The sequence below is a fragment of the Botryllus schlosseri genome, chromosome 10 (assembly GCF_051294905.1).
Source record: "Botryllus schlosseri isolate E-star chromosome 10, Bs_hap1, whole genome shotgun sequence".
NCBI classification, from domain to species: Eukaryota; Metazoa; Chordata; class Ascidiacea; order Stolidobranchia; family Styelidae; genus Botryllus; species Botryllus schlosseri.
Genome location: NC_137245.1, coordinates 18,653,599 through 18,668,104, shown reverse-complemented (window position 1 = coordinate 18,668,104; position 14,506 = coordinate 18,653,599). Strand labels below are relative to the sequence as shown.

At 39.0% G+C, this 14,506-nt stretch overlaps 1 long non-coding RNA gene across 5 annotated transcripts; it reads left to right on the top strand.

The window, feature by feature from the left end:
* The first annotated feature begins 431 nt into the window (after window positions 1–431).
* On the top strand, window positions 432–9,549 carry LOC145448311 (uncharacterized). Of its 5 annotated transcripts, none has more exons than XR_013917866.1 (7): window positions 432–2,620; window positions 3,138–3,265; window positions 4,082–4,198; window positions 4,798–4,904; window positions 6,223–6,339; window positions 6,550–6,656; window positions 9,315–9,549. It is a non-coding gene; the product is annotated as an uncharacterized LOC145448311 (long non-coding RNA). The 5 variants fall into 5 exon arrangements; XR_013917870.1 differs by having other exon boundaries at window positions 6,550–6,670; XR_013917867.1 differs by lacking the exon at window positions 432–2,620 and having other exon boundaries at window positions 2,661–3,265.
* Window positions 9,550–14,506: the final 4,957 nt, after the last annotated feature.

Here is a 14,506-nt window from a genome sequence, read left to right as displayed (position 1 = left end):
TTTTAAATAAATAGGCCTACACTGTAAACGAAAATGGTGTGTTTTCGCAATTCACACCCTAGCGTAAGGTGTGTTTTGGGTCATCACACCTATTGGGTACTAAATTTGTCATTTACACCTAAGCTATTGGTGGAAATGAGCCGAACACACCCCTACACACATATCCCATAAGATATACACCCCAAGCATTGGCATTTGGGGTGAATTGTTAAAGATTACACCTTTTGTCAGACAAATATGAAGTTTGGGATTCAATCCGCGCTAGCCGCTTCCACAAAACTTTACTGTTGAAGTTTTAAGTCTGTGTCGGTCAGAAGCCTGGTTAAGCAGGCAGGGGTGCGGCAAGTCTGCATTCTTGTTAAAAATTCAGTCGAATCACTGTACTGATCATTGTATGGGCACTTGAGAACTTTTCTGCTGTGTCTAGGGTGTCTTCATATTGAGTTTCGGTAACATTCTATCCGGTAAACATTTACCGAAATCACTCAATACGAACGTAACCCCTCAGGTGTGAACGTAATATTCTCCGTAAATATTTTCGAAATATGTGCAATATGAACACAGGTGGCGCCGTACTCATTTCACCAAACTGTCAATCATTTTATGCTTTTCGAAAACTCGCCGTTCATATTGACTTACGGTACCGGTACCGGTACTGAGTCCTGACGGTACCGGTACTGCTGGTGTCCTTCAAGGACGACAGGTGATATAAGCTATGATCATGAGTCATGACACTTGATGTTAGTCATTATTATTATTTTGGTTACTCATGAAATTATTTTATTTATACAACAAAATGGCTAGCAATGATAATGTTCAGCAGTGGTACATGAGTGGGGGATTCATTCGCAGCCTCAAAATGATTTTGAATTCTTCGCGAATTGATTTATTGAGCTTCGTGATAGTTTTCAAATAATAATATGCACTTTTCCCTCACCATTTTGAAACTACAATACGTTACAAGAAACCACTCTGCAGTATACAAGAAGTATACATTTACAATAACCGGTGTATGGAATCAGATCTTTACTGGGATTAGTAGTGCCGACACCCTACATCAAGCCATCTCTTGGTTGGGTGACCTTCTCAAAGACAGACAGTTTGTTCTACCTTTATCCATCCTTTCCAAAAGGCAGTATATTATATCGACTTGGCGCTACGACACTACCCCGAATCGCCACCTCGTAGCTGTAACACTCTGTAACACCTCCAGTCGGTAGTTTCGTAACACTAGGAAGCCATGTTCACACTGAAGCAAATTTACGATATATTTACCGTAAGAGAGCTCAATGTGAATGAAAGTATTTCGAAAACCACCTTCAGTATGAACAAAACCGTTTTCGTAAATATTTCGGTAAATTATAGGCAGTGTGAACAGTGTTAGTTACGGTAACTGTTTCGGAATCGGTTCGGAAACTCCAGTGTGAAGACACCCTAACTGTAGGTCGTGTAGGACATATTCTCTTTGGGGTTGAATTATCCACCGAAAATGCGTGTTTTCGCCCACTTTATTGCTGTCCATGTCTTTAAGGCTTCTTGGGTAGGCTTCGGCAATGTTCCATTGTTCAGTTTTTATGGATTTAACCCGGTTCGATCAAGTAAATTCGCCTACGCATATAGTTTCAGCTTCAGTGACAAATAAGCATTCGTTGTATAACATTCGTGTGCTACATTGACATGAATGAATAATAGCTAAGTCCGCAATATCATATTGTAATTCACATTTATCGTGCACTGCGGTACTCGTACTTTGGCTGAAATTTCACCCTGTCTACTATAGTGTGGCCGATGTATCTCAAGTGTGTGGCAAAAATACGACACATTATGAAGTTGTCACGATACTGGTTTATAATTTCTTTCATATCACGTCAAATGCACAATTGTACAATGTACATTGTACGTAGCCTATATGTACAAAATATATCGGGCCTATTCCGCACAGCATTAGTGTATAACCACAATATAATGCAGGTTAAGGGTATTTAGAGCTGGGAATACTAGAAGGAGTTAAATTTCAGCCACAAACTTATATGAGCAGTACGCAATATGGGCGTAGCAAGAATTCAAATTAGAATGGAACACCAGGTTACGTCACGGAACAATCATTGAATTGGGCGAAAGAGGGACTAAATTGGGCAAAGTTTCCTGGTTATTTTCATATCTATATTGATGTGTTATTCACTATTTGGTAGCTTTATGAATTGCACACTAAGCCTAACCGACAATTCGCATACAGCTTTCGGATCGTATCAATGGTTCGATCTATGAAGATAAATCTAGTACTGCAAGACTTTTTGAAGCTTATTATGATGCAATCTGCAGCTTCACAGCTATCAAATCCATATTTCCGATAAATCAATTATAGTATACATACAAATATTCCGGAGATCCTTAACTTCAATATAGTTATTACATCAGTGAGTCAATTGTCACATCATAAGGGAATATACAAACTGTCGTCACCAGAACAGCTGCTGCTATGTTTGGCTACAGCTATGTAAAATGTTTCGTTATATGCCGTATTTCCGCGCTGAAGAGACCCGACTGGCTATCGACTGACCGTATTAGTCGTCGTGAATCTGTGAAGAAAGCCTCTTTCGAGATTGAAAATATCTGGATGGTGAGTTACATTTCGTATCTGTACTATTGTAGTAAAGAACATTTGTTCCGTCGCGTTTCCAGTACAGATCCGATTCAGACTGTTACTCAGTGTCACAGCTGTACTGAACAGAATTAGCAAGTAGGAATTTTAAACGTACCGGTAGTGACGATACATTGAATTCACATAAATTTTTGTATCACCAGTACCGATACCAATCTCCAAGACACAGTAGCTCAATGTCTCTAATGGAGATACTGTTGACAGGTCCAGCATAAACTATGATTATAAACTACGGTAATTTGGGTTTGAGCGACATCGTTTGTAAGTGCATTGAAAAAAAAATCGACTCGATTGTCGTTATATTGATTACCAAAGCACATCACGACCTGTTTAAGTGTAAAGGGTAGCCTACCACTGACTATGCAGAGCTATGTTTATAGGCCTATCACCCTGTCATTATCACTGAGCTATATACACATTATATATTATGTTATGTTATGGTAGGAAGGTAAACATATTATCTATTCTACTTCAGACTTGCATGGGCAAAGATCGCAAATTTGGGGCTCTTGAAGAATGAAATTATTGATTTCTCCTCATGAGAAAACAAGTGTAACATACAAACAGCAAAGGGCTGAAGCATATGAAGCAATGGTATCTGAGGTGAGCAATGGACATTTGATGAAAGCTTTCGATCCCCGTAAATTGGGGCCAGTAAATGTTAATGATATTATGACATGGGTGAAAATATGACGATGCTATATTGCTATCACTATGAATATGAGAGACTTGACTAGGAACAGGCTTACCTCATTGAACATATTTTGCAGTGGCCAACTCAGACTATCTGTTGAGAGTATGTGACCCATCAACCAGACTACTTCTTTTGAAACTACTTCTCTGAGTTCTGTTCATATATTTATTTTAATTTGAAGCAGCTTGACATGGATTTGACGTAGCCACTTCTATATGCTTGTCATTGAGTAGAAATTGACATCTATGGCTTGAGTAGCAATGCGCACTACTGCGGTCAACTCGGTGTGCATAAATGCACGGATTAGCTGGGTCTTCAATGTTTTGACCAATATGAAGAGGCAAACATAGCCTTGCCAAAGTTTATCAAACTATCCTTTCGATCAATATAAACAAATCATAATATATGCACTTCTTGACTCATGATATGACATACACACGATCTGTGCATATGCACAAATCTGCTTTTTGTTAGATTCAAGGACTGATTGCTATTAGTAGCAGACTCTTACTCTGTGAATGTGAAATCAAATATGTTGTTGGTGAGTAATATACTATGCGTAGGATAGTTACAAAATTGTACTTTAACTCGCTTATTTACAAGCATAAAGCAAGTCAAGGCTACAACATCAGTACACATTTCGGATGTCGTGGGCCTTTCGAATCCAATCCAAATTGTCAACTAAACGTTTACCGTATGCCTCATGGTTATTTTTTCAATTTTAGGGTGCTGCTATACAAGCTAAAATCATGGAATTTCAACCAAATCGACGTCACATTTAACGGTGGAAGCGTATGCTGCGAAACAGTAAAGGATCGTTATCAAACAGCTTATATTCCAAGGTAATCATTATCATTCAGCTAATTTGCAAATTTCCATGTATAGGCTAAGGCAGTGGTTCCCAACGTGGTCGATATCGCCCCCCAGGGGGCGATTTGGCAGTCTAGGGGAGCGAAAATGACGAAGGGGGCGACAGGGGGGCGAAAATGGACAAAGGGGGCGACGGGGGGCGAAAATAGGAAGGGGCGATAGGGGGGCGATGACGCGTCAAAACGGCTGACCTTTTTTTTTTAGTCAACCCACGGAAATTTAGTTACAAAAGTGTGTCTAATTAGACATCGAGCCGAAAATTTGACCTTTTTTTTTAGTCAACCCGCCGGTGATTACAGTTTGTATGCCCAATTTTCGGTACACGAAATTTTGGGGGCGATGATCGGTGTTGATCTTGAAAAGGGGGCGATGGGTCGAAAAAGGTTGGGAACCACTGGGCTAAGGCAAGTCAAGGTTTCCTAATCAGACCTGTATCTGCGGTCGCTTTGAATCCATTCTGAAAGTCAATATTGCCCAACTAGAAAACGTTTCGTGTTTAGGATTAATACCAAGTAGTCAAATTTAAATCAAGTCCATGCATCTCTTTCTCTGATTATTTTTTAAATTTTAGGATGCTGCTTAAAGACTGCATGCTCCAAGAGCAAGATTATATCACTGGAACTAACCGAGTTTAGGAGTATGCTGCGACAACTGAAAGACTCGTTATCAAGCCAGCAGGTATGACAACTTTGTTAACGACACCTGATGTCAACTGTCGTAGTCGCATATATGAAGTAAACCAAAGCAGAGATGGTCAAAGTTACTAGCGTTGCTACTCAAGTCTATGTAGAAATACCCCGTCAATTTATACTCGATTACAAGTAGATGCAACAGATCCCAATACAAGTCAAAACTACGTCAAGTGGAAGTAGAATACGAAATGTCGGAAAAATAGTCAAGTATGGTAAGTAGTTTTTCGGAAGTTTGTACTTTGAAAATTGCAATATGAATCTTCGCGACTAATATAGAATTACTAATGGCATATGACACTACTAACAGGAACAATCTTCAAAAATATATTCAGTTATTCCTGGTACAGGTGGTGTTGCTAGACTTGGACAACTAGATATTCTAGTTGTCTAATTATACTAATTGAAGCTATTCTAATTTGTGAAATGTTTCTATGCTCTAATTCTAATTCTAATCGAATTTATGAAATCTTTCTATGGTCTACGGTAATTTTAATTCTAATCTAATGTCTGGGTTTCCTGAAAAGGCTACAGGAGAACTGTAGAATGCGAAACGAGCCAAGCTTGCGGTGCAGTAGGGGTGTTCAAAAATGACTTTTTATTCTCAAATTCTACTCGCTACTTGATAATATTGTTAGGTTACCTTATTGAAGCTTGCACACTAAATTTGGTTTGATTCCAACCAGCAGCCGCATTGCTACTGGAGAAGAAAGTTTTTTTAATTTATTATATTAAAATGAGTCAAAATTTTCTGTTCACCCATGAAATTGTTGTCTATAAACGATGCCCACCAAATTTGCCACAATTCAAACCAGCCGGAGCGGAGTTACTGATGTCAAAAAATTTGGATTTGAATAAAATAGTATTTACGGTGGGCACAACTGTAATAACTGATTAAAGAATCGGTCACTGTAAAAATACTATTATATTAAAATCCAATATTTTTCAACGGCAATAACTCCGCTTCCACTAGTTGGAATTGAGCCAAATCGGTTGAGCAATGTTTCTATAGAAAACCTAACAATTTAATGGGGTGAACAGAAAATTTCAAATCTTCTTTTATTCATTTTCATATAATAAACAAAAAACTTTCTTCTCCTGTAGCAATGCGGCTACCGGTTGGAATCGAACCAAATTTGGCGTGCAGGCTTAAATTAGGTAACCTTACAATTTTATCAAGTAGCCAGTACGATTTGAGAAAAAAATCCATTTTTGAAGACCCCCAGCGCACATATCAGATGAGTTTAGAATCCAATCCAAATTGTCAACTAAACGTTTATACCTCATGGTTATTATTTCAATTTTAGGATGCTACTATACAAGATCATGTCAGGGCATTTCAACCAAGTCGACGTCGCATTGAACCATAAAACCGTATGCTGCGAAACAGTGATGGATCGTTATCAAACAGCACAAATTGCAAGGTAATCATTAGCATCCAGCTAATTTGCTAATTTCCATGTATAAGGCAAGTCAAGGTTTTCTAATCAGACCTGTATCTGCGGTCGCTTTGAATCCATTCTGAAAGTCAATATTGCCCAACTAGAAAACGTTTCGTGTTTTGCATTAATACCAAGTAGTCAAATTTAAATCAAGTCCATGCATCTCTTTCTCTGATTTTCTTCTAATTTTAGGATGCTGCTTAAAGACTGCATGCTGCAAGAGCAAGATTATATCATAGGAACTAACGGAGTTTAGAAGTTTGCTGCGAAAACTGAAAGACTCGTTATCAAGCCAGCAGGTATGACAACTTTGGTAATGACCAGGGCAATTTTTTTTTACCTAAAACATGGAAGATTTTGACCTAAAAAATCTAAATTTTGACCTTTTTTGACTTAAAAACTGAAATTTGACCAAATTTTGACCTCACGTATGCAAATTAGGTGTTTTCGCATATAATGTTAAAATTGTACTACTTATCTTCATTTCTGGTTGGAACTGTCTGTCCTTACAAAGTAGATTGGCCTGAAAAACTAGTATTTTAACGAAATCAGGCCCTATGAAGAATTCCAGTAGTTACATTACGTATTCTGGTGGAAATAATTAAAATTTGTTGTAGTACAACGAAAGATCCTTTCCTACATTCTCGGGTAGAAAGTGTCTGTCCTTACTACGTAGCTTGCCAAGAACGGAGAAAGAACGTTCAACAGCAGCATTTGTTGACTGACAACACTCAAGTTTTGTGCACAGTGCTGGTGACAAACCGTGTTGCTTCATTCTGACAATGTTGTCTATATCACAATTTTTAAGCTTGCGCTTCTTGATATAAGAACCATGCAATGTCCAAGCATTCTTGCTTCAGCTAGGATATTGTGGTACGTTGACCATAAAACCATGTCCATATTTGTTTCATTTGACCCTTTATGATTCACAATGAGCAGACGATGGTCCGTTTACAACGGTTAGGCCTATAAAGTAGGCTGCAAGCTGTAAAATATCAAATGATAAGTTCACCGACAGCGCAAAATCTACGATACAAACGAAATGCAGAGGTCAAAAAATGTTTCACTTTGTAAACAATTTTGACAAATTTTGTAAACAATTTTGACAAATTTTGACCTAACGCTACAATTTTGACCTAATTTTGACTTTTTTTGACATGTCAAAAAAAATTGCCCTAGTAACGACACCTGATGTCAACTTTCGTAGTCGCATCTATGAGGTAAACCAAAGCAGAGATGGTCAAAGTTACCAGCGTTGCTACTCAAGTCGATGTAAACATACCAACTTCAATTTATACTCGATTACAAGTAGATGCAACAGTTCCCAATACAAGTCAAAACTACGCCAAGTGGAAGTAGAATACGAAATGTTGGAAAAATAGTCAAGTATGGTACGCAGATTTTCAGAGGATTCTACCTTGAAAATTGCGATATGAATCTTCGCGACTAATATAAAATTACTAATGGCATGTGACACTACTAACAGCAAGAATCTTCAAAAATGTATTCAGTTATTTCTGATATAGGCGGTGTTGCTAGTATTCTAGTTGTCTAATTATCCTAATTGAAGCTATTCTAATTTGTGAAATGTTTCTATGCTCTAATTCCAATTCTAATCGAATGTATGAAATCTTTCTATGATCTAATTTTAAGTCTAATCTAATGTCTGGTTTTCCTGGAAATGCTACAGGAGAACTGTATAGTGCGAAACAAGCCAAGCTTGCTGTACAGTAGGGGTGTTAAAAATGAATCTTTATTCTCAAATTCTTCTGGCTACTTGGTAAAATTGTTGGATTACGGAATTGAAGCCTAAACACCAAATTTGGTTCAATTCCAACCAGTAGCCGCATTGCTACAGGAGAAGAAAGTTATTTTAATTAGTATTTAAAAATTAGTAAAAAAATTCAAAATTTTCTGTTCACCAATGAAATTGTAAGGTTGTCTATAGAAACGATGCCCACCAAATTTGCCTCAAATCAAACCAGCCGAAGCGGAGTTATTGATTTTGAAAAATTTGGATTTGAATAAAACAGTATTTACGGTGGGCACAACAGTCATAAATGATTAAAGAATCGTTCACCGTAAATACTATTTTATTCAAATCCAAAATTTTGTGACGGCAATAACTCCGCTTCCACTGGTTGGAATTGAGCCAAATCGGTTGAGCATTGTTGCTATAGACAACCTAACAATTTAATGGGGTGAACAGAAAATTTTAAATCTTTTTTCGTTCATTTTCATATAATAAATAAAAAAATTTCTTCTCCTGTAGCAATGCGGCTACTGGTTGGAATCAAACCAAATTTTGTGTGTAGGCTTCAATTAGGTAACCTAACAATTTTATCAAGTAGCCAGTAGAATTTGAAAGAAAAAGTCATTTTTGAACACCCCTACTGTGCAGTAGACATTTGCTATTCTCATGCTCATAAGATGAACTATGATTTGATGATAACGGAGTTTGATTCAACTTTTGGCGATTTCAGTAATTCTAATTCTAATCTAATTTGAAAAAAACTGTTAGGTAGAATTAAAATTTTAATCTAATTTCCAACTGTGTAGCTCAAATTTTAATTCTACTCTAATTCGAAAAAAAAACTTGTAGTTGTAATATAATTCCAATCCAATTTGGAAAAAGGGAACGTTTTCTAGTTGTCCAAGTCTGCCTGTTACATGTGGCTTGCATGAAAACTATCCATCAATTTCCATCTTGTCGATGCCTAATTGCCCACACATACAGTGATCGTGTGTGAACATGTTTCCTATAGCGGTACGTTCACCCTATCGGACCACAGTCTGTGCTGCAATTCCTTAGCAAGTGTAACATCTGATTTTTTGCAAGTACTTTGTGAAAATATATATACTTTGTAATGGCTTCTATTTTTGTGGTCTTTCATTAAGTTATGCATGTCAGCATATGTGCCTGTTATTTGGGTTGTGAATATGCATTTTGATTTCAGGATGATGCCACAAGTTCTTGCTGAAGATAGTGACTCAGCCTTCGCCGTACAAGAGTGTTTTTCGGAAACCTGGAGGAGGCGACTTCCCAATACTACATGGGCAATGTTCTTCGAGCAGTATTTTCAGTGAATTTTTTCTCCGTCGCTGGGATCTCTGTTTTTGTTATTTCACGAAATATGTTTCCATTTTATGTTATTATGGTTCAATTGATATCGAATATATGCAATCAAGAAAGTTTATTTGCAATAGCGTGCCATTTGGAAGAAGATGCAGGATTTCAAGTGGGGTGTATATATTGAAATTCCGCCCCAATGAATTCTAATGGCTAGGGTGAGATATCCGATATACACCGCAAGGAATGGGGTGGATTCTGGTCATTCACACCGGCAGGGTTACGTAAGTTCTGTTTTCGTGTACCACCTTTTGGGGTGAGTATAACCACTCTTTTCGCTAAGAGTGTACGCTGATTTATGTTTATTGGCGAAATGATTTTGGGCCCTTTTCAAGCTCGGCCCCTCTCCAATTAAGCGGTTTGGGGTGTCCCAGTTACGGTCCTGCACAAAATGAATGAATCGAAAACCAATGATCAAATTGCGCTATTTAGCGATGAGGGAGCTCGTATCTGTTCTGTATTTGTCGCTCGCATGTCGTAAAATGAAACGTCTTGAACTTTAAGTCAAATCGAACATGTTTCCAGCCGTAATGTTACCTCATAAAGTTATGAATCAGTTTAGAATTTGATGTTTTATTTATTTTATCAATCAAGTATAAAATTGTAATTTACCTGGCGGACCGGCAGGAATGTCGTCGCGGACCGGCACCGGTCCGCGGACCGGCGGTTGAGAACCACTGATCTATACTATCTTCTTTACTTTCATTCAGTGTGCATGCCGCCTCTTTACATCGCCTAAGCCAAGGTGGGTGTCCGATTCCATAGACAACTCCTAGTCGCTTCGACATCTTCCTTTCTCTTCATTGTATCGCATTTTTTTGTGGTGTATTGAGCTGATAAAAAAAATTGCTAATAAACCAATGATGATGAGGCCAGACACGGCCCGCCAGATGATTTCATCCGATCCGTGGAGGAATCTATACTGCAAACCCTAGCAAGTAGCAATCACCAGAGCTCACATTACAGATGGCGCAATCTGTGACCTATGTTCCACTTCATTCCTGTATAGTGTATACAGTGGATGGGCAATGCTTTGCTAGCGTGACGTCGTATTGACGGTCAATGTGTTACACCTCATTTTAAAATCCGCTAGTGGGCGCTAAAGAGTGACCGGAATTTGCTTCACTAAAATATGGTAACCCTAGCATATCAGAGATGAGCGGATTTGAAATTTCTATGTTCTAATCCAATCCAAATCCGAACCTTCAGATCAAAATCCAAATCCTAATCATAACTTTTTCATATTCAAGTTCATGTCCAATCCTAATCCGATTCTAACTGGAAATTCACAAAAAATACTAATTTATGCAATGGAGGGATTCGAAAATTTTCTTTCACAACCAACTATTCACTTGATTCAAGATAACTTAGTGACCATAAGTACATTGATAACTGATCCGAATAAAGTTTGTCGCCATTCGCTACACGACATTTCAATCTCCCAGAAAATAGGTAAATCCAATCCAAATCCTAATCCGTTCTGAAAAAAATGTCTAATCCAAATCCGACAAAATTTCACAAATCCTGTTTTTTCAAAACCTCATCCTAATCCATGCTCATCTCTGTAGCATATGGCTGCATCTCTCATGCTCATTGGCACCGAGTGTACCATAGTACTGTGTACCTTACCTACTGTACCATAACTACATTATTCACTGATCTGAATTAAGTTTGTCACCATTCGTCACACGGCATATCAATCTCCCAGAAAATCGATTAATCCAATCCAAATCCTAATCCATTCAGAAAAAAATCTGTAATCCTAATCCGATCCAAATCCGACAAAATCACACAAATCCGTTTTTTTCAAATCCTAATCCTAATCCATGCTCACCTCTGCTTCTTACCGAGGAAAACGACGACTTTCTATCACGGCTTAGTAAGCTATGTGAGGGAAGCTTTACGTACAAAAGTTTAATTCTAGAAATATTAACATGGAGAAGTTGATTTCAAAGAAATGAAGTACAGAAACATTTTGGAGTGACTGCAGGAGTGGTCACATTAGTCGGCGTTACTATACTGGGTGCTAGGGATGGTGTGAACCTCTGAAAGGTTCAGGTTCGTGTGAACGCGAACCATTTTGAAAGGTTCTGTGTGAACACGAACGTGAACCTCATGACGTCACGTGACGTCATATTGCTAATTCCAACCCTATCTTTCAATTAGTGATACCCTACTAATGTACACGATACCTAGTGACGACTCGGGCTACATAATGCCACAATGCCGAAGTACATATTGGTGTTTTAAACGTCGCTGCGTGCGGAGATAATTAAGTTAGCTGATTCGGGAGAATGCTAATCGTGTGATTAAATACTGCTAATCGCGACGCATGATGGTGAAGAGGGTTACGCACGATGGTTGGTCGCGGTGTCCCGAGTTTTCAATCAAGTGGCGTTATCTGTTGCATCATAATGCGAAAATGCGTTATATATTGGCTGCTAGTTGGTGAATAAAACTAGAGATCCCACAATCTCCATACTGAAACAGCGGGCTGCTAACGAAGATACTGCCACTGTAATAGGTAGAATTATCATCATCGCGAAATGAAAGTCGTGTCCAATTAGCACGGTACAGCTAAGAAACGGATATCGCTTTGCAATGGCGGGTAGTCCTACATAATTGGTTGATTGTTTAGTGAAGCCATAACCTAGGAGACAATCGGCACGGTCATTATCGGGAATAATTAGACGTAGGAATGGTACGCAGTTTCTATAGATAACTAGAAATCTATAGTTGTTCCAGTTTGTTAAATCATGAGATTAACACTAACTTTATGCGCCGCGATCAACCGGTTTCCTTAATCCTGGGTTGATAAATCCTGACGAACGCGCTAATCGACTTTAATGCTAATCCAACTTTATGATCTTTGCCCTAAATGTATCAACTGAGGCAATTAATGGATATAATACTCCCATAAAATCAATATTTTCCGTCGCTTTGCCAACAATTTCGACGAGTACTTACCAGTGAACATAAACTTACGCCTTAACGGTCGAGACCAGACCGGACAATGTATTCGGCGTCAGAGTATCGCTACATTGATATTGAGCTGAATGTAAAACAGGTTTCTATACTTGCTACAAAAGTTGTACACTATACAGCAGTGGCCAACACCTCAATCGCACGGATTTGGTTTTAATGATGCAGTAAAGATACGAAGTCAAGATTGACCCCGTACGCCTGCTAGATTTTTTTTCATCAGAAAACGATATCAATTTCATTGATTGGTTGAATAAGCATCATTCGCTTACTGCAGTGGTTCCCAACCTTTTTCCACCCACGTACCATTTCCAGGTTTTATGTAGTGCTCGCGTACCACCTACATAAGTTACGCGCGCTGAAGGAGGTCAAAAAATGTTTCCATCGTTCATGAAGTCATAATGACGTATTTGACGTATGCGAGACGTAATAGTAAATACTATTAAATAAGACATTATTAGCCAGGGTTAATGGGATGCATGAAATTGTTTTTTCTCACCACCAGTCACAAGAAGAACAACATAATAATAATAATAATGAAATAACAGAAAACAACAAACGTCAATTGTTTAAAATGCGATGGCTGCATTTGCTTATCTTCCACTAGCTCAGCGCTTCTCAAACTTTTTTCGACACGCCCCCGTTTATGATAGTAAACATTTCGCGCCCCCTTATTGTCATTTCACAAAATGCAACCAGAATGCTAGCAATTCCAACGAATAATTTTATGGCATGGAAGGTTATGACAGTTGATAAGAGAATTATGAAATATGCAATTAGGACTATACACGGAGCAAAAACAATGAATTGGAGGTAAATCGCGCGAATCGCGAAAACATTTTTCAGTTAGTCGCAGCTTCGCGCCTCCCTTCAGATGCTTTTACGCCCCCAGTTTGAGAACCACTACACTAGCTGGTCGATGCGTAGCATATGTTTGCTCACAGCGCATCGGATGTCATGCATGGGCATGGGTTTCTTCGACTTTTGATGGTCATCAGAGATGAAAATCCTTGCTCGCACTCCCACGTAGAAGGGAAAATTAGCAGCTGGGGAGTAGCGTGAGAAGCTGGAGTCGATTACGAGGAGGCCACGCTAATCCTGAAGTTTATTGGAGAACAATCTTTGTGCTCAACCCCACCTTAACTAATAACTCCCTTCGGTCGAAAAACACAGAATCTACTCGCGTACCACCTGGAAGACCTTCGCGTACCACTAGTGGTACGCGTACCACAGGTTGGGAACCACTGGCTTACTGCGTATTTTTCTCCCGGTGTTTTTGATGGCGGGTAAAACTCACAACGGAGAGTCACAAACGGAAACCTGGATGTTTCGAGCAAACTTTTGTAACAAAGCAAGTAAAACATTTGAGATTGTCAAGGTGCATGCTCGTTTAGTGTTGATTTTTAATGCTGCCAGCGCCATGCATGGAGTGCCCCGCTGTTGAAATGCAATAAATATGAACCAAAGATGTTGTAACGAAGTGAAAATTGTAATATATGAAATAGGTTCACAGTGTAGAACCTCCCAAGGTTCTGTTGTGAACTCGAACCTCTAAATTTCCGAGGTTCACACACAGAACGCGAACGTGAACCTCGCGTTCACACCATCCCTACTGGGTGCTATTGTAGCGTACCGCTCCATTATTACCGTAATTAGCCTCGCTGATTACTGATTATGTTGGGTATTTCTTGATGTTGCGAAACAATGTTGGCAGTCGGCATTTAGCCACCGTCCGAGGAAGAACCGCTTATTTCTAGTCTCCGCCGGACGAGCATCGTCATGTTTTAGTTGTTTTAATAAAATAGAAATGCTGACTTGTCTACTTTGACTTATCGAGCCGCGGACCTTGAAGAACGCGCGCCCACGACAGAGAACACGCTATTCTGGTAGTTTGCAGGCGCCGTTAGCCAAAAAAGTTCAGAACCACTGCGACGGTGTGCCGCGAACTATTTTTCATTTCCAAAGGGTGCCGCGAGGTCAAAAAGGTTTATAGCCACTGGCCTAGCTGGTCGCGAAAATCGGCTACACCTCTCACGA